Genomic DNA, 23,281 nt, shown 5'->3' on the forward strand with positions numbered 1-23,281 from the left:
AGAAGAAGAAAACAGACGCAGAACTTGCAATGAATACAATTGCAAATTAAATGCATGCCTTGGTAGGGCACTTTTCAATTGCTTTTTTTTTTAATTTTTTAAGCCCAGTTCCTGAAATTCAAGTTCTGTATCAGCTAATTCCCTAGACTACAGGTTGAGTGGCATGAGCATTGCTGTCAAGCAGAGCAGAGAAAAATGCACTACCAGTCAACTTAGCCACTGATACCTTTGGAATCCATTATACAATAAATTACCTTAGCCACCGTAACTGTTGAGGGAAAAAAAAATCAATTCTACAATTTTTTCTTTTTAGACTTTCCTAAGGTTTTAGGTGATTAAACAATTATTTAAGTCAATTACCAAGGGAAGCATTCCATTTCATTTCAAGGGGTGATAGCTAGGTATCTTAGTTTTCATGATGAGTATATCTTTAATCAGTTGCTTAGAAACAGGGCCTTATAATTAAATATAAATAAGAGTAAGAAATTTCAATGCAAGTAGTGGCAAATAAAACACAGCATTACACTTCATTAGCTTCTGTATTTTAGGTGAGTGCAGGTGCACATTAATAAATTACATGACTAGTAAAATACAATTAAATGCAGCTGCATATGTTTACAAAAATGCAGAAGCAAATTACAGGTATCAGTAGCATCCATAATTCATCCATAATTGACAATTTTCATATTACTGGAATAAGGAATCAAGTCATGCAGATGATTACAGAATTTGCCTTTCAGCACTGGAGATTTGGATTATTTTCTATGCAGCATCACAAATGAAACAAATTTCATGCTTTCATGTTAGAATAGACCTGAAAGCAAAAGCACCACTGAAAAATAGCCCTCCAACCACACATTGGTTGATTCTGTTTAATTGCCAATAAAAGATTGGTGAAGAGCTGAAATTGGCATAACCAAGAAATATTGTTAATAAAATTGCACTCTTTTTTGAATGAATGATCATGTATCAGTTGTAGAATGCATTTAAGATGGTGCTTCCTTTTGTGCTTCTGAATTATATTCACCTGGGTTGCTGTTGACTACTCTGAGGTAGAATTTCTCTGGATTTTACTTTACAGAAACAAGGAGTATTTTCTTTTTAATGGAGTTAAACCTAGACAAGGATCCTGGCCCAATAGGTTACCACTCTCTTATTTAACAAGATGAGTAACTCCTCTAAAGCTTACCTGCCAGAGGAAAGATGGCTGGAGAAGACTATATTTCTCCAAACTACTTAGAAAGAGTCGGGTTTTCCAAGGAACAGTGGAACTTTAGAAATCAGCCAGATCAATTTTAAAACATGAAATTTTTGCCTCAGAACAAAGGAGATTTAGTCAGAAAAAAAATGGAGGGCAGAAACCTAAAAGAATGCAGTTCTGTAACCCATTGTTCTCCACTGAAAATCAATTATTCACAAAATTTCCCATTAAGATATAGTCAGGATTCGCAGAATACAGAATTTCAACTCATCACTGTTTTCTGGAAAATGAGGATGTATAAGCGTAGAACATCTCTATCTGTGCATATGTTTTAACCAGCTGGTTCCTGCCAAAATTGAAAGTACATAGTGAAAACATGAGAGCCTAAGAGAAAGAGTAAGAGTGAGAGAACAAGAACAGAGCTAAACTACAGCGGAACACAATAGATAGTGTGGGAAAATTTGTCAGTAATGAGCTGCTACTCTGTAAGAAAACAGAACTAGGCATCTGGGAACATATACTCAAAGTAGAAGACATAGTTCCTGACTTTGGGATTACAATCTAATGGGGGATGGAGAGGAAAATATGACCATAGAGGTGAGGATTAGTGACAAAAAGTCTTCTGGAGAAGGTGGCTTTTTTGGATAGCTTTTAAGGTGGTGAAGGTCCAGCTTCAAAGTTGATTCTATTGAGTGGGATTATATAAGTGTTTTCATAAACCTTAAAATATTTCTGTATTGTAAAATACTTCCCACCTGGTTTACGAAAAGATTGGAGAGTGTCTCTACGTGAGCTTTCTCACTTGTTACCCAAAACGTCTAATGCTATTTTTTTCTCCTTAATAATAAAGATGATGGCATTTATTAAGTGCTTACTATGTGTAAAACACAGTTCTAAGCGCTGGGGAGGCTACAAGGTGATCAGGTTGTCCCATGGGGGGTTCACAGTCTTAATCCCCACTTTACAGATGAGGGAACTGAGGCACAGAGAAGTTAAGTGACTTGCCCAAAGTCACACAGCTGACAAGTGGTGGAGCCAAGATTTGAACCCATGACCTCTGATTCCAAAGCCCGGGCTCTTTCCACTGAGCCATGCTGCTTCTCTTGATCTTCTTGCACATCCTGTATCCACTCATTTTTGACATCAACTTCCAGATTCGTTGTTGAATTCTCAAGTGTTTCTGAAGAAAATATATTCAAAATAACTGGGACTAACAAACAGCCCAGCTTTACTCCAGTGATAATGGGGAAAGGACCAAACAGAAGCCTTCCAATAAGGCTGAAACAGCCTTATTATCATCATGGAATAATCATAGGGCCTCAATCAAATTTTCAAGGGCAATCACTAGTAAATGTCAAATATTTCTGTAACACCTAGAAATAGCAAGTAGAGCTCCTTAAGCTGTTCTCTTGATTTCTCCTGTGTCTGACATGCAACAAAGATCACATTCTCTGTGCCCCACCAAAGACTAAGCCCACATGCCAAATGCAGTATAGTGGTTCTGCTATTCTGTCAGATGGCCCTGAAACTCAAGTAAGCAATACACACTGTACGTATTACTGCAAACCAGTAATAATAATGTTAATGCAAATGCATTTAAAAAAATACCTTCCGGTAATTTTATCATACTTCTTCCATCAGGCATTTGGTTCAAACAAATTATTGATTGTGATTTCTCATAGCACAGAATGTTACTTTCTGTAACTCTCATACTTGTAGTTTCTTTGAAACATGTTTCTGCCAAGTCTTTTCCAAAACTTCTTTTTTTAAAATAAGAACTAAATGATCCCTGCCAAAATGAATGATCTGACATTTCCCAGCTGATGGCTCTGATTTTGAGCCTGGCTGATTTACGTATCCCCATGGTTCCAGAGACTAAAAGAAATTAGTTCAACAAAGAAACCACAATGATAGGATTCATTGAATGGTCATCTGGTCAATCTTTTTATCCTGCTTTCAGGAAGGACCATTCAATGATCTATCTTGGTTTTAAATCAGTTAATCAATCAAGAAATCAGTAGCATCTACCGTGTGCAGAGCTCGTTACTAAGCCCTCAAGAAAATACAACAGAGGTAAAGAGCATAATCCCTGCCCTCCAGTAATTTATCTAAAATCAATTTCAAAACCCTCCTTGGTCAGCCAGGCAACTATCTAGGTAACTTTTTCTGTCCTAGCCTTTCTTCATAGGGAAATGAAGACTGCAGCAGAGTAGGCATTTTAGGAAAACTGGAAAATCCATTGGTTTGAATATAATATTGCTATGCCACTGGTAATAATAAGAGTGGCCATGAAACTATTCTCAGGATGAGGATTATGTGGATCTAACTACAGGACTGTTGAATTAGATTAGAACTCACACACGATGGTACAGTGTCACCATTTTTCTTGATTAGGCAGAGAAAGTTCGACTGTATGAGAATCCCTCCAACTAACAGCTTCAGATTCTGAGCAAGGAAGGTTCTTACCTTAGATCAAAAAGGGAACCCAAAGGTTTTTTTTTTTTTCTTTTAGCACTGCCACACTTGGAGCAAGGATGGGAGGGTGGCATTTTTAGCCCACTCCCATATTTAATCCTCTCTGTTCCTTCTTCTCCCCCTGACTCTCATACTCATTGGAATGATATTTGGCATTACGATTGAAGACATCCTGTGTGTTCAAGAGCAAATCATATCCTGGGAAACAGCATGGCAGCATGGCTCAATGGCAAGAGCCCGGGCTTGGGAGTCAGAGGTCATGGGCTCTAATCCTGCTCCGCCACTTGTCTGCTGTGTGACTTTGGGCAAGCTACTTAACTTCTCTGTGCCTCAGTTACCTCATCTGTAAAATGGGGATTAAGACTGTGAGCCCCACATGGGACAACCTGAGATCACCTTGTACCCTCCCCAGTGCTTAGAACAGTGCTTTGCACATAGTAAGTGCTTAACAAATGTTATTATTATTTATTATTATTATTATTATTATCCTGATATTTTTTAAAAAATTATAGTCTCCCTGTCTTCCAAGTGTGACAACTAAATGGGGTGAGGATTGACTGGGAAAGCTTGAATGGTCAGTGAGGCTTTAGAAAAGACACCAACTGGTCCATAAATTGTTGTAAAACCTTGGATTAAAGTCATACAGTATATTGAAAGTCCTTAGCTTTTGGAAAACAAGGCTACAAAGAGTTGCAAAATCTCTTATAATGAAGAATCAAATTAATGAAATACTACATAACTGCCTTCATAGAAGCCACTTATATTCTAAAATAGGACATTTCACCAATTTCACTCAGGGTCTAATTGATACAACCCAAATCCTCTAACACGGAGGGTTCAGTGGGTAGCATATGAGGTTGAAATATCAAAAGAAGAAGCCATACTTCTCAATTTAGTGAATGAGAAGAAATCCTTGTCCACCAAAAATGTGAGTACATTACGCCATGAAAAAAGTTTAAATCTGAAGAACTACCTACACAAACAGAACCTACCAGTGTACCTGGGGCTGCTTACAAATCCTGGTTAGAATAGCTGAGAAACCTGGGAAGAATTTCCCTCTCCTCAACCCTCTGCATCCCGCTTTATCCCCCCCTCCGCCCCCATCTTATCCTCTGCCCCCTTTATGTTGAATTGGCAAAATCTCACAAAAAGTAATACAATATATCATGGAACATGGTAGTTCTGCTCCAATGCTTCTGCTGGGCATTATAACATTTTACCATCTCTCAGTTTCCCCGCAAATCCATTCCATGATATATGTGTGGAGACAGAGTTCTACTGTATCATTCACCATGAAGAAATCCACATTTTTAGTACAAAAAAAGTACGAAAACGCCCTAATACTGGTACTTTCCCAATAATTATAATAAATAATCTGTAGATTACTTGGAAAGGTAATATTTCCCCATGATGTAAAGCAGTATTTCCTTTCTATTTCTGTTATAATTTTTAATACTAGGGAAATAATGTACATTTCATAAAAATTCATATTTTATTGTTTAAATTGTCAGGAGAATTTCCTCACATCAGTATATTAATGAAATGGTATTCATTTTATTATATTTCCTGTTCCCATCTCTGAAGTCCAGTAGCGCATTGTTTCACCACTTACTGATACTTGAATACAAAATTTATTTTAAGATTAACTGACCTGGTGTTTGATATATCAATATTTGCATATGTTAACATAAATAAACATTCACTATACTGACTGAACTAAAAATGGAGTGTAAATTCATTCCCAATAATATTAAAATTGTGAAATATATTGATGATACTTATGTGTTTAAGGAAATTACACTATAAAAGACTAATAGGAAAATTTGCTGTAAATGGAATTGTATATATCAATTCATGAAGCTAATGTGGTTTTGTATACAGCAAATCGTCTACTGGAAAAATTCTTCAAAGACTGGCCATCTTTGAGCTCGTTTATGTAGGTGACTATACCGTTTCCTGAGTGCATTAAAACTAGGTTTTGGCATTTCTGGCAAAGACGGGGTAGAGTGAGGGAAGGCAGCAGAATAGGGCCTTCTGCTTGTCGCATCCCATCTTCCCTCACTGCCCACTTGCCATTTCACACGAGATTCTTGGGGAAGCAGGGACAAAACTGAAAGGTATGTATCAAGCAGTGTTCTAAGTGCCGGGTTCGATACAAATTAATCAGGTCAGACACAGTCCCTGTCCCACATGAAACTCACAGTCTAAGAAGGAGAGAGAACAGGCATTTAATCCCCATTTTACAGTTGAGAAAATTTGAGGCACAGAGAAGTGAAGTGAGTTGCCGAAGGTCACACAGCAGGCAACTGGCAGAATGGAGATCAGAACCCACGTCCTCTGACTTCCAAGCCTGGGCTCTTTCCACAAAGCCATGCTGCTTCCCAAACATTTGCCCCAAAAGTTAGTGTTGCAGAAATTTTAACCAAGTAACCTCTGACTTAGACTGTGAGCACCACGTGGGACAGGGACTGCTACGATGAAACATTTGTTGAACACACAAGTGGAATTAAACTCCTGAAATTGAGAACAGAAGAAAAAATTGCTCCCCTTACATTGATGGAATACCGTCACTTGTCCACTGCACTGTCTTATCTTATTCACCACTCACTATTGGCTATATGGTACCTTTTTTTGAGAATGCATGAGTGCAAAGGAGTTGGAAAATGAAGGGTCTAAGTGACATGAAAGGGGAAGAAATCTAGTATATTTTCTTTTAACCACTAATGTCTTATTTTCAAATTTTGAAATCAGAATAAAGGAATGATTATATTTAATCAAGAATTAGGAAAAGTCGAACTGATCCCTTATGCAATTTCAGAATTTTAGTCATCATGGGAAGAGATCTAGATCAATTTATACAGAACAAATTACTTTGTCTCAAATGCTTCCAAAGAAATCAAGAGAAAGCCAGACCAAATGTTCATTTTCAATGGTCTGTCCCCCTATTTTACCCCATATAAGACCCTAAGAGAAGAAAATGACGAAGGGAAAAGGCTATTTTTTCCTTCTATCTTGCCCAGCTTCTTTGAAGAGTCAAAAATATATTTAACTTACATTCCAGTATGTTCTCTCATGAATAGGAGAGAAGTGATGAATGTGCCATGTGAAGGAGTTGCCATGGGGAAGCTGTTCCAACTGAAGGATAGTTATTTGTGGAAAAATCACAAAGAACTTGTCAGCAAAAATGTTTCAGCAAGCCCAGAGCAATCATAATTCCTGCCCTCTCATCTGAATAAAACATGTTCCTCTGGTTCAGCCACATAGGCCTTTCACTAAAATCAGAAATTCCTAACTGCCCCTCTAGCTGCTGCCCCTTCAGGGAGAAAAATGACTCTATTCTACCAACCTCCAGCCTCAGTTCCATTTCCTCCAGTCCCTGAAGAGGAGCAGCATCTTAGCTCAAAAGAAGGGAGATAAAATGTAGATGAAGTTTCCTTCTCTTAGCACTCTACCCCTTGCTTTCCAGTTGCTAAGAGGGAGAGATTAGTTTTCTTCTGGGAATTACCTTATTTTAGATTGTGAGCCCCCTGAGGGCCAGCGACTGTAATTCCCACCTCTGTATTCTTTCCCAGTGTTTAGTACAGTGCTCTGTACGCAGTAAGCAAAAGCTGCAACTAGTATTAATAATTATAATAATAATGATGGCATTTGTTAAGCGCTTACTATGTGCAAAGCACTGTTCTAAGCGCTGGGGGGGATACAAGGTGATCAGGTTGTCCCACATGGGGCTCACAGCCTTCATCCCCATTTTACAGATGAGGTAACTGAGGCTCCGAGAAGTTAAGTGACTTGCCCAAGGTCACACAGCAGACATGTGGTGGAGCCGGGATTCGAACCCATGACCTCTGACTCCAAAGCCCGTGCTCTTTCCACTAGGCCATGCTGCTCCTATTACTTAATCTTATTCATTTTTGAAAGAATGCTGGGCTGATTGGATCATCGGGTTGATCCAGTTATGGTCTTTCAATCCATTGTATTTATTGAGTGCTTATTATGCGCAGAGCACTGTACTAAGCACTTGGGAGAATACAAGACAATAGAGCTGGTAGACACACTGCCTGGTTTCAAGGAGCTTACAGTCTAGTGGGGGAGATCCGTACATTACATAATACATTATGTAATTTGTATGGACGTAATCCAGGGTTGGTGTATTATAAGACAACTCATGATAATGTTGAATTGTAATTGGGAGGTGGTTTTGAATGGCTCGCATATTCATTCATCACAGATCACTTGACCCTGTCTAAGGAATATGAGGAAAGCATGATTTCCTGCTCTAAGCTGACCTGATGCTATCTCATCCCAAACACCCTCCATCCTTCCATCTAGGAATAATTTCCATAGCACAATAGAAAAATGAGGACAGGGTGGTTTTGAACTCTCTGAATTGCTTAGTACAGTGGTCTGTACACAGTAAACTCTCAGTTGATTCCTTTGATTGATTGATTGATACAGCACCAGGAATTGCAAACTCCAACAGTTTTCAGAAGTAAGGACCAGAGACAAGAATCAGGGAAAGCAATAGTGAGAAAATGTAAATAACAGTCCTATATGAATAAGCAGGACATTGTTTATGCTGTTGCTGTCTCTTCAGCAACTGCTCTCTACTACACTCTGTATACCTCAGCAACTCCATTTAGGGATGCACTGTTTACTTCAAATGAGGAGGGGGACTAGAAAAGCTGTTCCTTAAAATTACCTGTCTCACCCAAACTAGAAGACCACACTGGTGAGTCTTAACCTGGTGGGGAAAACCAAACTTAAACCTATCAAATACACAGAAGAATAACACTTATATCATGAAACATCAGGGTGCCTGGGAGTCAGAAGGACCAGGGTCCTGATGCCAGCTCTGCCACTTACCTGCTGTGAGACCTTGGGCAAGTCATTTAACTCCTCTGTGTCTCAGTTACCTCATCTGTAAAATGGGGATTAAGACTGTGAGTCCCATGTGGGACAAGGACTGTGCCCAACCTGATTTACTTTTATCCACAGCAGTGCTTAGTATAGTGCCTGGCACATAGTAAGTGCTTAACAAATACCACAAGTGTTGTGGGATTGAGGGTTGGGTGAACATCAAATGCCCAAATACTTCCAGAAAGAAAGAGATGGGGAGAGGAATCAGGGAAGCAACCAAAGAAACATCACTTCTCCTGCCCAGACATGGGCCCAGAATATTTATTAGGGTCATAGATTCCTCCACAGTGGACGATAGCAGCTAGGTAACCACACATGCCCTCCTCAACCAATCAATCAATTAATCAATGGTATTTATTGAGGGATTACTATTGGCAGAACACTGTTCTAAGCACTCGGGAGAGAACAATATAACAATATAACAGACACATTCCCTGCCCACAGTGAGCTTACAGTCTAAAGGAGGAGACAGACATTAATATAAATAGATTGCGTATGTGCTGTAGGGCTGAGGTGGGGGGCAGTGAATAAAAGGAGCAAGTCAGGATGACACAGAAGGGAGTGGGAGAAAAAGAACACTGCTTCGCCAGGGAAGGCTTCTAGATGTTCCTTCAATAAGTCTTTGAAGCTGGGGAAAGTAATTGTCTGTCGGTTAGGAAGAGGAAGGGCATTCCAGGCCAGAGGCAGGATGCGGGCAAGAGGTTGGTGGTGAGATAGATGAAATTGCAGTACAGTGAGTAGATTGGCATTAGAGGAGCAAAGTTTATGGGCTGGGTTGTAGTAGGAGAGCAGCGAGGTGAGGTAGGAAGGGGCAAAGTGATTGAGTGCTTTATAGCCATTCGTAAGGGTTTGATGCAGAGGTGGATGGCCAACCACTGGAGGTTGCTGAGGATTGGGGAGACATGGACTGAATGTTTTTGTAGAAAAATGATCTGGGCAGCAGAGTGAAGTATGGACTAGAGTAGGGAGAGACAGTAGGCAGGGAGGTCAGCAAGGAGGCTGATGTAGTAATCAAGGCAAGATATTAGGATAAGTGCTTAGATTAACATCATAGCAGTTTGGATGGAGAGGAAAGGGTGAATTTTGGCGATATTGTAAAAGTTGAACCTACAGGATTTAGTGATAGATTGAATCTGTGGGTTGAATGAGAGAGAAGAGTAGAGGATAATGCCAAGGTTGCGGGCTTGTGAGACAGGAAGGATGGTGGTGCTGTCTACAGTGATGGAAAAGTCAAGGGGAGGACAGGTTTTGCGGGGAAGATAAGTAGTTCTGTTTGGGGCATGTTACATTTGAGGTGATGGCAGAACATCCAAGTGGAGATGTCTTGAAGGCAGGAGGAAATGCGGGACTGCAGAGAGGGAGAAAGATCAGGGCTGGCAATGTAGATTTGGGAATCATCCACATAGAGGTGGTAGTTGAAGTCGTGAAGGAGCTGATGAGTTCTCCAAGAGAGTGGGTATAGATGGAGATTAGAAAGGGACCCAGAACTGAACCATGAGGGACACCCACAGTTGGGGTAGGAGGCAGAGGAGGAGCCCGTGAAAGAGACTAGAATGAGTGGCCAGAGAGATAGGAGGAGAATCAGGAGAGGATGATGTTTCCAGGAGAAGGGGTTGGTCAACAGTGTCAAAGGCAGCTGAGAGGTCAAGGAGGATTAGGATGGAGTAGGGGCCACTGGATTTGGATTATCTCCTCTAGAATGTACGCTCAGTGTAAGAATAATAATAATGATAATGATGGTATTTGTTAAGCACTTACTATGTGCAAAGCACTGTTCTAAGCACTGGGGAGGTTACAAGGTGATAAGGTTGTCCCACGGTGGGCTCACAGTTTTAATCCCCATTTTACAGATGAGGTAACTGAGGCACAGAGAAGTGAAGTGACTTGCCCAAAGTCACACAGCTGACACAGTTGGTGGAGCCGGTATTTGAACCCATGACCTCTGACTCCAAAGCCCGTGCTCCTTCCACTGAGCCATGCTGCTTCTCCAGAAGGGAGAAGGGAACATGTCTACCACCTCTGTTGTATTGTACTCTCCCAAGGGTTTAGAACAGTGTTCCACACATAGTAAGCACTCAATAAATATCGTTGCTTGCTTGATTGATTGATGTACTGGTCTCATAAACCACTTTGGTACACACTATTAAAAAGTAAAATCTTACCATCAGTAGCAGCTTCTTTGAGCCAAAAAAGCAGTATAATCTCTCTGCTCTTTGTCTGTCTCTGCCTGTTTCTTTCTCTTTCTCTTTCTGTGTAAACTCTCAGTTTACTATTTCAGTGCACTGTCTTCCCTTGCTCTTGCAGAGCTTTCTGAGGCCTGAAGAAGGATTTAGAATCGTCTATGTGATTATGCAACATCCCTGCTGTACAATTCTAATATCAGGCATATAGATATTAGATATAGATATTAACAGGAACCTCCTATTCCTCAAGGATGGCATATAACAATTATTATTATGGTATTTGTTAAACACGTATTATGTGTCGAGCAGTGCTATGTGTTGGAATAGATACACATTTATCAGGTCGGACAGAGTTCCTGTCCCACATATGGCTCACAGTCTAAATATAAGGGAGACCAGGCATTGAATCTCCATTTCACAAATGAGGTAACTGGGATAAAGAGAGGTTAAGTGACTTGCCCAAGATCACACAGCAGGCAATTTGCAGAACCTGGATTAAAACCCAGGTCCTCTGACTCTCAGGCCTGTGCTTTTTCAGAAGGCCATGCTGCTCCTCAATATAACAATGCCTCTATTAAACTAGCTAAGTTAGGTGTCAAAAGATGACAATTACAAATAATCTGTATTAATTAGGTTAGAGAAAAAAACTAAATTTATAGAAATGCAGAGAAAATTTTATTTTCAAAAAGCATTTTTAAAAAGTCTGATTTTTCTTTAAAAAAGCCCAACGTAATATCTGAGTCCAAAACTATAATCAGAACCTCTGACACTAAAGACAAGGACTAGTAAGCATTTCCCTTCACTAAAGAGAAGAGCAGTTCAAAATTAGATCTGTCTTCCCAAATTAAGGAGTCTAATAAAGGAGCCATATGGCTCTTTAAATTGCAGTTTGCAAAAAAAAAATAAAAAATAAACTATAGCAAATGAACTGTTACTTTTTTCTTTAGCAGATGTTCTTTTCTGGCACCTTCCAAATTCCATTAGCATAACTTGTTTCCAGTCTGGAATGTTGGCTTTGCTGAGTTTGCCATTTTTTCCTCTTAGTCTAACCCTTCTGCTTCATGATATAACTTCTTCCAAATATCATGACTCCACATGGGCTTTTTTTGAATGAAGCAGCAAATATCTGAATATCTTCAAAAACGTTATGATTACCTTGGGTAACATACCCTTTCTTATTGTTCTATTTCAGAGGGATTTCAATAGAGTTTCATTGTGTGAATTATAATAATAATTATTAAAAACCAACACCTTCCTACCTACTGAACATCCAACATGGTTTCATTTCTACATATAAATATTTTTTATATTTATACACATATTTAGTACAGCAGTTTTTCATAGTTTTACTGCTCACTGAAATGACTAAAAGTTTATCTGATGTAAAGCTAGTACTTATGGGGAAAGTGACTGGTTGAAGTGGGATACTATTATATGAAAGACTCAAAATAGAAATAAGGTTGCACCACAGGTGATGCTCTAAGGTAATTAACCTGCACTACTCCTTCACAGGAGGACATAAGTCAACAGATGTCTGAAAGTTTAAACAGCTGCAAAGAGCCATTTCAAAGCCATGATTATGCTTCTTGCAGCCTAGATGGCATTGTTTTTGTTGCTCAAAGATATTTATAGAAATAAGCAGTGGGTGGCATTTTGGAGAACACATGTTTATAGAGTAAATGGTAGCTAGGAAGAACTTTCTTAGAAAGTCAAAGTGAAGAGCTGTTGTTGAGAGTAAATCCACCAAACACACTTACTGGACTATCATTTTACATTGCAAAGTCAAGGATTTAAATAATATAAAATACATATTGAACACTTGACCTTGTCAAGCTAATTCTCTCATGCTTCCTATCACTCTGTTGATCTCACACCACCAACTTCAGTCTTGGATCACCTACACAGTTTGCTTCCTCTATGCCTGCACTCGCACCACTGAGGGCTGTTGACTGAAATCCATACACCAACCAGGCTATAGCCATCTCAAATTCACCCTTACCTACTGCAATTCTGCCCTCTCTTCTGCTTAACAACAATACTTTTCTTCTTTACTGACTCCCATTACCATTGCCCCCACTAAATATTCTGGACTTCTAACTCCCTCATAAAACCTTCTATGTCCCAACCCCTCCCTCTCTCACCCTGATGACCTTACTTTGTTGACAAATTTGGAAACATCAGAAGTGACCTCCTCAAAATCTTCCCCTCATCTCCCCAGCTCCTCCCTACTCCCCAGGCACTCTTTCATCTCTCTTGGCCATCTCTCAAGAAGACATCCCCTGGCTGATTTCAAAATCTACCCCCTCCACTTGTGCTTCTGACCCAACAATGTTTCCACCATCAACCACTTACTCTTTGATACTCTTTCCTCTAGCCATCCAAATACACTCCTATCTTCCCATTCTTAAAAACAATTTCTTTTGTTCCCTTGCGCTATCTAGCTATCATTCCATCTCCCTCCTGCCACTCCTGTCCAAGTTCCTCAAACATGTTATAAGACCCTACTGCTTCCATTTCTTTTCCTACAACTTCCTACTTGACCACCTACAATCCAGCTTTTGTCCTCTTTAGTCCAAGACTGCTCCTCCAAGATCACGATTGCCCTCCTTGTCTAGTCTAATCAACTCTACTGCATTTTAATGCTCCTAAACCTCTTAGCTGTAGTTACCCTCTCAGGGTCGCACCTGGAGAGTTTCCAGTAGTCTACCAGTCTTGACTATGGGAAGGAGAATCAGGCAGAGGCATATCCATTCTATTCCTAGCTTGGGCAGTGGCTAGTGAGTGAAAGGCAATCTGCTACAAGTCAAAACTCACCTGGTCTGGGCAGCAGCGGCATGGGAAAGAGTTGAGGGTATAGATTCAAGTTTACTGCGCAGAAGGAGGCAGTGGTAAACCACTTCCGTATTTTTACTAAGAAAACTCTGTGGATACACTACCAGAATGAGTGGAGATGGTGGGGTGTTCTGGGAGAGATGTGTCCATGGTGTTGCTATGGGTCGGAAACTACTTGACGGCATAAGACAAGGCAAGACCCTCAAGCTCACTCTCAAATATTTCACAATGATTGCTCAAAATTTTGGCCCTCAACACCCACAGAATTGTCCTTCTTTTTTTGCTGTTTTTCCTCCCTCATCTAGTTTCAAGATAGTGCCATATGTGTTCAATTCTGTAGTTTCATGACCATATATTTTATGAAAGTCACTCATTCTATGGTGAAGCAAGGACTTATTCCTGTCTGTCCCTACCTTTTCAAATAAGGTAACAGCAATTGGAGTAAGGTAGGAAGGCATTTCTAGATAGAAAGTGACTTAAAAAAAAGAAGAAATGCCACATTCAATGTTAAAGAAAATGAGGTTGGAGCCTTTAGGGAGCATCTCTCTGGGAGCGAATACCTAGTGTCAATCCCTGATGCAAAAGGTCTTCTTCAACCTTTTATACAGTCAAAAGTCCAGTTTCTCTTTATGATAGGAGGTTGAGGGGCCATACCTCCTCTTCCACTGAATGACTAATTTAATATAGCAGGGTGAAATAAACACTGAATGTAAGGTGAAAACGCCAGGACTTGAAGCAGTTAAGAAAAGCCTCTGAAAATATTAAGCTCATAGCACCATGTAAAACACATATAGAAGAAACAAATTCACCCCTTTTTATTGCTCCATCTAAACTAGATCCCATTTACTATCTACTACAGCAGCTAGCAATCGGTACAATTACTAAATTTAATTAACTAACGTGAAGGCAACATTAACTTATTTTAAAACCTCTATAACTAGATTAAAAGAACAATTCAGTGAAGCAGCAAATGTTGTAAGGAATTTAACATTAGAGCACTCTAGGTTCCTATACCTGACACTGTTCAGTACTCTGCTAATTTGGACAGAAACTGAGCTAAAGAAAAGAGCTAAGGGAAAATGGTTCCAATTGCTATTCTTAAATAAGATGAATGCGAACACAACAATTGTTTTATGTCACAGTGAATGGTGCTGCAGCATGGTTTAGTGGATAGAGCATGGGCCTGGGAGTCAGAAGGACATGGGTTCTAATCCTCGCTCCGCCACTTGTCTGCTGTGTGACTTTAGGCAAGTCACTTAACTTCTGTGTGCCTCATTTATGCCATCTGTAAAATGTGGATTAATACTGTGAGCCCCTTGTGGAACATGGACTGTGTCCAACTTGATTAGTTTGTATCTCCCTAGTGCCTGGCACATAGTAAGCATAAAAAGGATCCATTTATAGCTCAGATAAAACTAAGAAAAAAGCAAGATGCCCTTATTTTGCTACATATAATTACAAATAAATGCACCTCACTCCTCAAAACACTTATCATACAGATCGTTAACAACATTATGGCTGAAGAAGATGCATCTTGGGTAATGCATAGAAGGGCCATGCTTCAGAGAACTTTATTTCTACTAGCACAGAACAAAATATGTGTACAGTAGTGGTAGTCAGTGAAGAACAAAGAGATAATCTGATACTGAACAAGTAATCTTATGTGACCTGGAATCTCCATGCAAGCTCTAGCTCCAGGGTCAGCAGGGGTCTAACTGATGACTAAGGCTCCCTCCCTCATCAACTCGACACATCGGAATATTGGGAAAGTTGCAGCCATTTATAACGAAGAACTTTTTGCCTAGCTCAATGGGGAACCTGAGTGAGGATTATTCCCTCCAAGTGCTATAGTAGCTCCTAATAATTATGCTTTTTGTTAAACACTTACATGTGCCAAACACTGTTTGAATCACTGGGTTAGACATAAGCTAATCAGGTTGGTCACAGTCCTTGTCCCAAATGGGGTTCACACTCTTAATTCCCATTTTACAGATGAGGTAACTGAGGCACAGAGAAGTGAAATGACTTGCCCAAGGTCACACAGCAGACGTTTGGTGGAGTCAGGATTAGAAACCAGGTCCTTTTGACTCCCAGGCCTGTTCTCTATCCACTAAGCCATGCTGCTTTAATTAGACTCCATTTATTATCTACTACAGCAGGTAGAAAATACAACAATTACTAAATTTAATTTAGTTCAATTAAGTTCATTCTTAAACACGTTCTTACTGTTGTTTATAATTTTGAAATCATACTGTCATCTGTCTTATTGACGACCCCTTGCTCCTGCTTGGAATTCTCTTCCCTTTCATATCCAGCAGCCCACAGTTCTCCCCAGCTTCAAAGCCCTACAAAAATCACACCTCCCTCAAGAGGTCTTCCCTGTCTAAGCCCTCATTTCCCCAACTATTCACCCGCCCTTCTGTGTCATCTATGCACTTGGTTCTGTATCCCAAAAGCACTTTGAATCTTTTCCCAACCCAGCCCCACATCACCCTTAAACACTTTTATCTTCACCCTACCCCAGTTCCACAGCACTGATACACATATCCTTTATTTATTTTAATATCTGTCTCCCCCACTAGAATGTAAACTCCATGAGGGCAGGAATTGTGTCTACCAACTCTATTCTACTCTCCCAAGAATAATAACGATGATATTGGTTAAGCACTTACTATGTGCCAGGCACTGTACTAAGCACTGAGGTGGAGATAAGCAAATCGGGTTGGACACAGTCACTGTCCCACATGGGGCTCACAGTTTCAATCCCCATTTTATAGATGAGGTAACTGAGGCACAGAGAAGTGAAGTGATTTGCTCAAGGTCACACAGCAGACAAGTGGTGGAGCAGGGATTAGAACCGTTGACCTTCTGACTCCCAGGTCTGTGCTCAATCTACTACACTATGCTGCATCTACATCAACTTCATATCACCTTTAGCTTCCAATCAACTAATGGTATTTAGTCAGGTTTCATATCGCAACTGGATTACTGCATCAGCCTTCTTTCTGACCTCCCAACCTCCTGTCTCTCCCCACTTCAGTCTGCTTCACTCCCCACTTCACTCTGCTGCCAGATTATCTTTCTACAGAAACACTCTGGGAATGTCATCCCTCTCCTCAATAATCTGCAGTGGTTGCCTATCAACATTTGTATCAAGCAAACACTCCTCACTATTGGCTTCAAAGCCCTCCATCATCTTGCTCCCTCTTCCCTCACCTCCTTTCTCTCCTTCTACAGCTCAGCCTGCACACTCCGCTCCTCTATTGCTAACCCTCCTCACTGTGCCTGTCCCGCCATCGACCCCTGGCCCACGTCCTACCTCTGGCCTGGAATGCCCTCCCTCCTCACATCCACCAAACTAGCACACTTCCCCCCTTCAAAGCCCTACTGAAAGCTCACCTCCTCCAGGAGGCCTTCCCAGACTGAGCCCCCCTTTTCCTCTGCTCCTCCTACCTGCCCCTACTCCCTCCCTCGGCTCTACCCCCCCTCACACCCCACAGCACTTGTGTATATATGTACATATGTATTATTTTATTATTCTATTTATTTTATTAATGATGTGTCTATATCTATAATTCTAATTATTTATGTTGACGCTACTGATTCCTGTCTACTTGTTTTGTTTTGTTTTGTTGTCTGTCTCCCCACTTCTAGACTATAAGCCTGTTGTTAGGTTGGGATTGTCTCTGTTGCCAAATTGTACTTTCAAAGAACTTAGTACAGTGCTCCGCACACAGTAAGTGCTCAATAAATATGATCAAATGAATCAATGAATGAATATTGAGCACTTACACTGTGCAGAGCATTATACTAAGTTCCACCAAGAATTTAGTACAATGCTCTGCACAGTGTAAGTGCTTAATAAATATCATTAGTTGATTGATTGATTAGAATTCTATGTGTCTGTCTTCCTCCAGCTAGATTGTCTCTTACGAGGTAAAAGGGTTATTTTAGGAAAACTTTTAAATTACATTTCTTATAAGAGGCCTTCCCTGACTAAGCCCTCATTTCCCCTTTCCATCCTTCCCTCTGCTTTTACTATGCACTTGGCTGTGTACCACTTAAGGACTTTATACTCACCCTACCCCATAGTACTTGGGCCCATATCCTTACACTCTACTATTTCCCCTTATTTTAATGTCTTTCTTCCCCTATAGACTGTAAGCTCCTTGTGGACAGAGAGCACGTCTACCAACTCAATTATATTGAATTTTCCCAAGTATGGAGCTCTGTACACAGCTAGCACTTCATAAATATAATTGATTGATTGATTAATCTTTTTGAATTTACTGTTCTGCTTCCTATAATATTTGGAGGACAGTAAGTGCTAAATACCACAAATAAATAAAATATTAAAAAAATACCTGGAATCTTTTTAGGAATTAAGATAATGTATGTGCTTGATTGAATATCATTGAAGTGGAAAGATGAATTGTTTTGGTTGTTAAGCAAAATGAGGATTTTGAAGTGGAGTACTTCAGGAAAAGAATGGGTAACTTGAGAAGTACTTGGGGCATAGAAGACATGGAAACTTCTTTTTTTCTTTTTTGATGGTATGTTCCAGGCACTGTACTAAGTGGTAGGATAGATATAATAAGGTTGGACACAGTCCATGTCCCACATGGGATTCACAATCTTAATCTCCATTTTACAGATGAGGTAACTGAGGCACAGAGAATTGAAGTGATTTGCCCAAAGTCACATTACAGACAAGTGACAGAGTAGGTATTAGAACTCAGATCCTCCGACTCCCAGGCCCATGCTCTATTTTGGCCTTCCATTAATTGTTAGTGCTATTACTGATTGCCTCCTAGAAATTGGTATATTTTAGTGTAAACATCATATGGGGATGAGCAATGAGAAAAGAACAAATACATCCTCTATTTCAAAATTCTTGCCTTCTGAAATTATAAGCAATGCATTTTGCTAAAATAAACCTTGTATGCCAGATTATACTAAATTCATAAATAATTTGCTTTTCAAATATTCTAGCAAGCACTTTGGATGTAAAAATCGCTTGTACCACATAGCATGGATAGCTCTATATAATCTTTTAAACTCATTAATGATTCTTTCTCTCTCTGCAATATTCCTACAATAATTGGAATTAATAATGATGATGACCATTTCAAACGTATATTAAAGAATCCCAGAGAGCTTTTACCAATATTATGAACTCTATACATTAACCCAGAGATCATTTCATTTAGTGCTGAAGCCCAGATTCTGTGGAAATGGCCTAAAATGATCTTATGATGTAATTATGCAAATATTCAGCTAGAAGATCAGGCTTGCTGTTTATATTCTTTTCCTTAATGCAGTGTTCTAGAATACAACACTTGATAAGACAGCTGGGTGCATCTGCTTCTGGTTTTTAATGGTGTAGTGTATAGAGCATGGTCCTGGAAGTCAGAAGGTTGTGGATTCTAATCCCATGTTGTGTGACTTTGGGCAAATCACTTCACTTCTCTGTGCCTCAGTTTCCTCATCTGTAAAATGTGGATTCAGATTGTGAGCCCCATGTGGGACAGGGACTGTGTCCAACCCAATTTACTTGTATCCACCCCAGAGCTTAGTACAGTGCCTAGCACACTGTTAGCACTTAACAACAAATACCAGAATTATTATTATTCTTATCATCATCATTATTAATAATAATGGTCGTGTTGTCTGGTTAAGTGGTATTTATTGAGTACTTACTGTATGCAGATCACTGTACTAAGTACTTGGGAAAGTACAATACAATAGAATTGGTAGACATGCTCATTGCCCACAAAGAACTGGCAATTTAGAATGGAAGACAGACATTAAAATAAGTAGTAAAGGTACACTGGTGTACTGATGTATTCATCAGCCTCTGCCATGTTCTGATGTTTCTTCTATTTTCTATATCCAGTTTGTCTAGTTGTACGGAGAAAACCTGGGAATTTTTTGTTACTGTTATTGTTCTCTATTTTTTTTTGTCCTTTTGGCTTGCTTTAACTAGACTGTAAGCTTGTTGTGGGCAGGGAGTGTGTCTGACAACACTGTTATTTTGTAGTCTGCCAAGCACTTAGTACAGTGTTCTGCACACAGTAAATGCTCGATAAACATGATTAATTGATTCATTGATTGATTCCATGGTACTTGTATGAAAGTGGAAAAAACCCCACCCCAAGCCTTGCTAAGACACTCAGTACCATACTTAATAACTATGGTATTTGTTAAGCGCTTACTATCCCGGCTCCACCATTTGTCAGCTGTGTGACTTTGGGCAAGTCACTTCACTTCTCTGTGCCTCAGTTACCTCATCTGTAAAATGGGGATTAAGACTGTGAGCCCCATGTGGGACAACCTGATCACCTTGTAACCTCCCCAGCACTTAGAACAGTGCTTTGCACATAGTAAGCGCTTAATAAATGCCATTATTATTATGTGCCAGGCACTGTACTAAGTGTTGGGGTGGATATAAGCAAATTGGGTTGAATACAGTCCCTGTCCCATGTGGGACTCACATTCTCAAACCCTATTTTACAGATGAGATAACTGAGGCACAGAGGAGTGAAGCACCTTGCCCAAGGTCACACAGCAGACAAGTGACAGAGCTGGAATTAGAACCCATGATGTTATGATTCCCAGGCCTGTGCTCTATCCACTATGCCATGCTGACCTTCCTGGCTCTAGTCTCTCCCCAATCCAGTCCACACTTTATCTTGTTGCCTAGGTCATTTTTCTAAAAAAAAGTTCTTTTCATGTCTCTCCACTTCTCATAAACCTCCAATGGTTGCCCATTCACCTCTGCATCAAACAGAAATTCCTTATATTGGCTTTAAGGCATTCAACCATCTCTTTCCCCACTTACCTAACCTTGCTTCTCCACTACTACAATCCAGCCTGTACACTTAACCCCTCTAACGCCAACCTACCTACTGTGCACCTTAATCCCATCTTTCTTGCCACCAACCCTTTGCTCAAGTCTTCCCTATGGCCTGGAACTCCCTCCCCCTTCATATCTGACTGACTACCATTTTGCCCATCTTCAAAACCCTACTAAAATCACATTTCCTGTGTACAGTGCTCTGCACAAAGTAAGCGCTCAATAAATACGATCGAATGAATTTCCTCCAAGAAACCTTCCCTAATTAACCTCACATTCTCCTACCCTATTTGCCCTCCCTTCTAGGTTGCCTGTGCATTTGATCTGTACTCTGTACGCATTTCAAAACTAACTATTCCCCACAGTCCCACAGCACTTACACACCAATTCCTATCCTCTGCCACTTCCCCTATTTGTAATTTATTTTAATGTCTGTTTCCCCTACTCCATTGTAGTGTAGAGAAGCAATGTGGCTTAGTGGAAAGAGCCCGGGTTTGGGAGTCAGAGGTCATAGATTCTAATCCTGGCTCCACCACTTGTCAGCTATGTGACTTTGGGCAAGTCACTTAACTTCTCTGTGCCCCAGTTCCCTCATCTGTAAAATGGGGATTAATAATAATAATAGTATATTTGCTAAGTGTTTACTATGTGCAAAGCACTGTTCTAAATGCTGGGGAGGTTACAAGGTGATTAGGTTGTCCCATGGGGGGCTCACAGTTTTAATCCCCATTTTACAGATGAGGTAACTGAGGCCCAGAGAAGTTAAGTGACTTGCCCAAAGTCACACAGCTGACAGTTGGCAGAGCTGGGATTTGAACCCATGACCTCTGACTCCAAAGCCCATGCTCTTTCCACTGAGCCACACTGTTTGGACAACCTGATTACCTTGTTTCCCCCCCCCCAGCACTTAGAACAGTGCTTAGCACATAGTATTTTACAAATGCCATCATTATTATTATTATTATTACTCTCCCAATCACTTAACACATTATACTGCCACACAGTAAACACTCAGTAAATACCACTGATTGCCTGGTTGATATTTTGGGTGAGGGAAGCAAAATAAATGTTGAATTGCCTAGAAATTGCTGATATATGTGCAGGAATTTCTGATAATTGGCCAATCATCTTAGGTGACACTATTCAGTTGTGTGCGCACGCGCGCGTGTGTGTGTGTGTGTGTGTGTGTGTGTGTGTGTGTGTGTGTGTGTGTGTGTGTGTGTGAAAAGAGCTTTCCTTTTTTTCATAAATGAAGAGCAGAGTTGACTATTCATGAGTTATACCCTGGCCTGTGAAGATACCCAGAATGGACACAAACACCACGAAAAGTGCCTATTAACACTGTTAAGTGGTAATGTCACAACCAAGGTCATGTGCCGTAAAAACATTTCTAACAGATCCGGGTAAAAATAGGAAAAACAAATGAAAGGAAAAAAAAGGGGAACCTGCATGGCCTATTGGAAAGAGTCCAGAACTGGGAGTCAGAGGACCTAGGTTCTAATCCCGGATCTGCCACTTGTCTGCTGTGTGAGCCTGGGCAAATCAGTTAACTATTCTGTGCATCAGTTACTGGTCTGTAAAATGGGATAAATGCTGTGAGCCACATTGTACTCTCCCAACCACTTAGTTCTGTAATCTGCACATAGTAAGTGCTCAGTAAATACCACTGATAGAATGATTGATTTAATATACACCAATAAAAACAAAAGAAATCAAACAAACCAAGAAAAATTACAGAATCCAAGAAGCGAAGGGGCTGATTTGGATTCACCTTTCAGAAGCCATTGGGGATAGATGGGAGGAGTTTGTCTTCTCGTGGAAGAGCTCTATATTGCTCTGGGCAAAAGTGAGTTTACCTCAGGGAAGACACTGGGTGAAGCCTCAGCTTGTTGAGCTACTTTGACTCCTGCTACTAACTGCTTCACTGTTCCTTGATCTATTCCACCCTGGGATTCTGCCATTAGATATTTTCCTTATGGTGAGCTTGTTTGCTCTCTGCTTAAACCATACCTGGGGTAAAGAAGGCTATTTGGGGCTAACTGGGGGCTATTGCAGTCTAGAGCCTTGTCCCACTCTCTTTCTCCAAGCAAGACTTGGAGATTATTTGTTCAAACCATGAGACTCTAAGTACATCGTTCTGTGTACTCCTGCAATAATCTCTGGTCTACAATGGAAAAAAAAATCAGTCTTTTCATGTCTAGATTGATAATCTTTCAAACTGTGATATTATTATACATTGATTCTGGCTATTACTCTCAGGGTCTAGTTCAGCCATAGTTACCGTGGTCTTTGCAAAGTTAGCAATTGGTTTATGGGTGGCTTTTCTAGCCCCTATTTCCCCTGGGTTTCTGTGAATATAAGATGATCCTTAGTTTTGTTATTTTTAGTCTTAGTTAGTCGTTATATAACTGACCAACCCCAATCTCATGATGTCTGTACTTTGTAGTCTAATAAACACCTTTCCAGGAGCTGATTCAGAGGAGCTGATGACTCTCCACTCTGGCCAATCAAAACAATGTGTAACTGCCACCTATCTTCTTCACCATCCAGGACTACTGTTCCCAACATGCTCTGTGCACACCGGGTCACCAGGACTTAAATTGCAGCTGAAAGCCCACCATATCCATTGCACCAGACATCCAAGCTGCCTCACCGAGACCCTGAACCTGTTCTCCTCGATACCATTTTTTTAATGGTGCTTGTTAAGCACTTACTATATGCCAGATACTGTACTAAGTGCTGGGGTAGATACATGCTAATCAGGTTGGACACAGTCCCCGTTCCACATGAGGCTCACAATCTTAATCCCCATTTTAC

The 23,281-nt window shown here is 40.3% G+C and overlaps 1 protein-coding gene and 1 non-coding gene across 3 annotated transcripts in view; one reads left to right on the top strand and one right to left on the bottom strand.

Moving 5' to 3' along the window:
• Positions 1 to 23,281, bottom strand: part of TAFA1 (TAFA chemokine like family member 1) — a 560,993-nt gene that overhangs the window by 435,791 nt on the left and 101,921 nt on the right. The gene's annotated exons all lie outside the window — the stretch shown is intronic.
• Positions 13,443 to 13,580, top strand: LOC119920045. The gene has a single exon (XR_005447815.1). It is a non-coding gene; the product is annotated as a small nucleolar RNA SNORA7 (small nucleolar RNA).

The sequence above is a fragment of the Tachyglossus aculeatus genome, chromosome X1 (assembly GCF_015852505.1).
Source record: "Tachyglossus aculeatus isolate mTacAcu1 chromosome X1, mTacAcu1.pri, whole genome shotgun sequence".
NCBI classification, from domain to species: domain Eukaryota; kingdom Metazoa; phylum Chordata; class Mammalia; order Monotremata; family Tachyglossidae; genus Tachyglossus; species Tachyglossus aculeatus.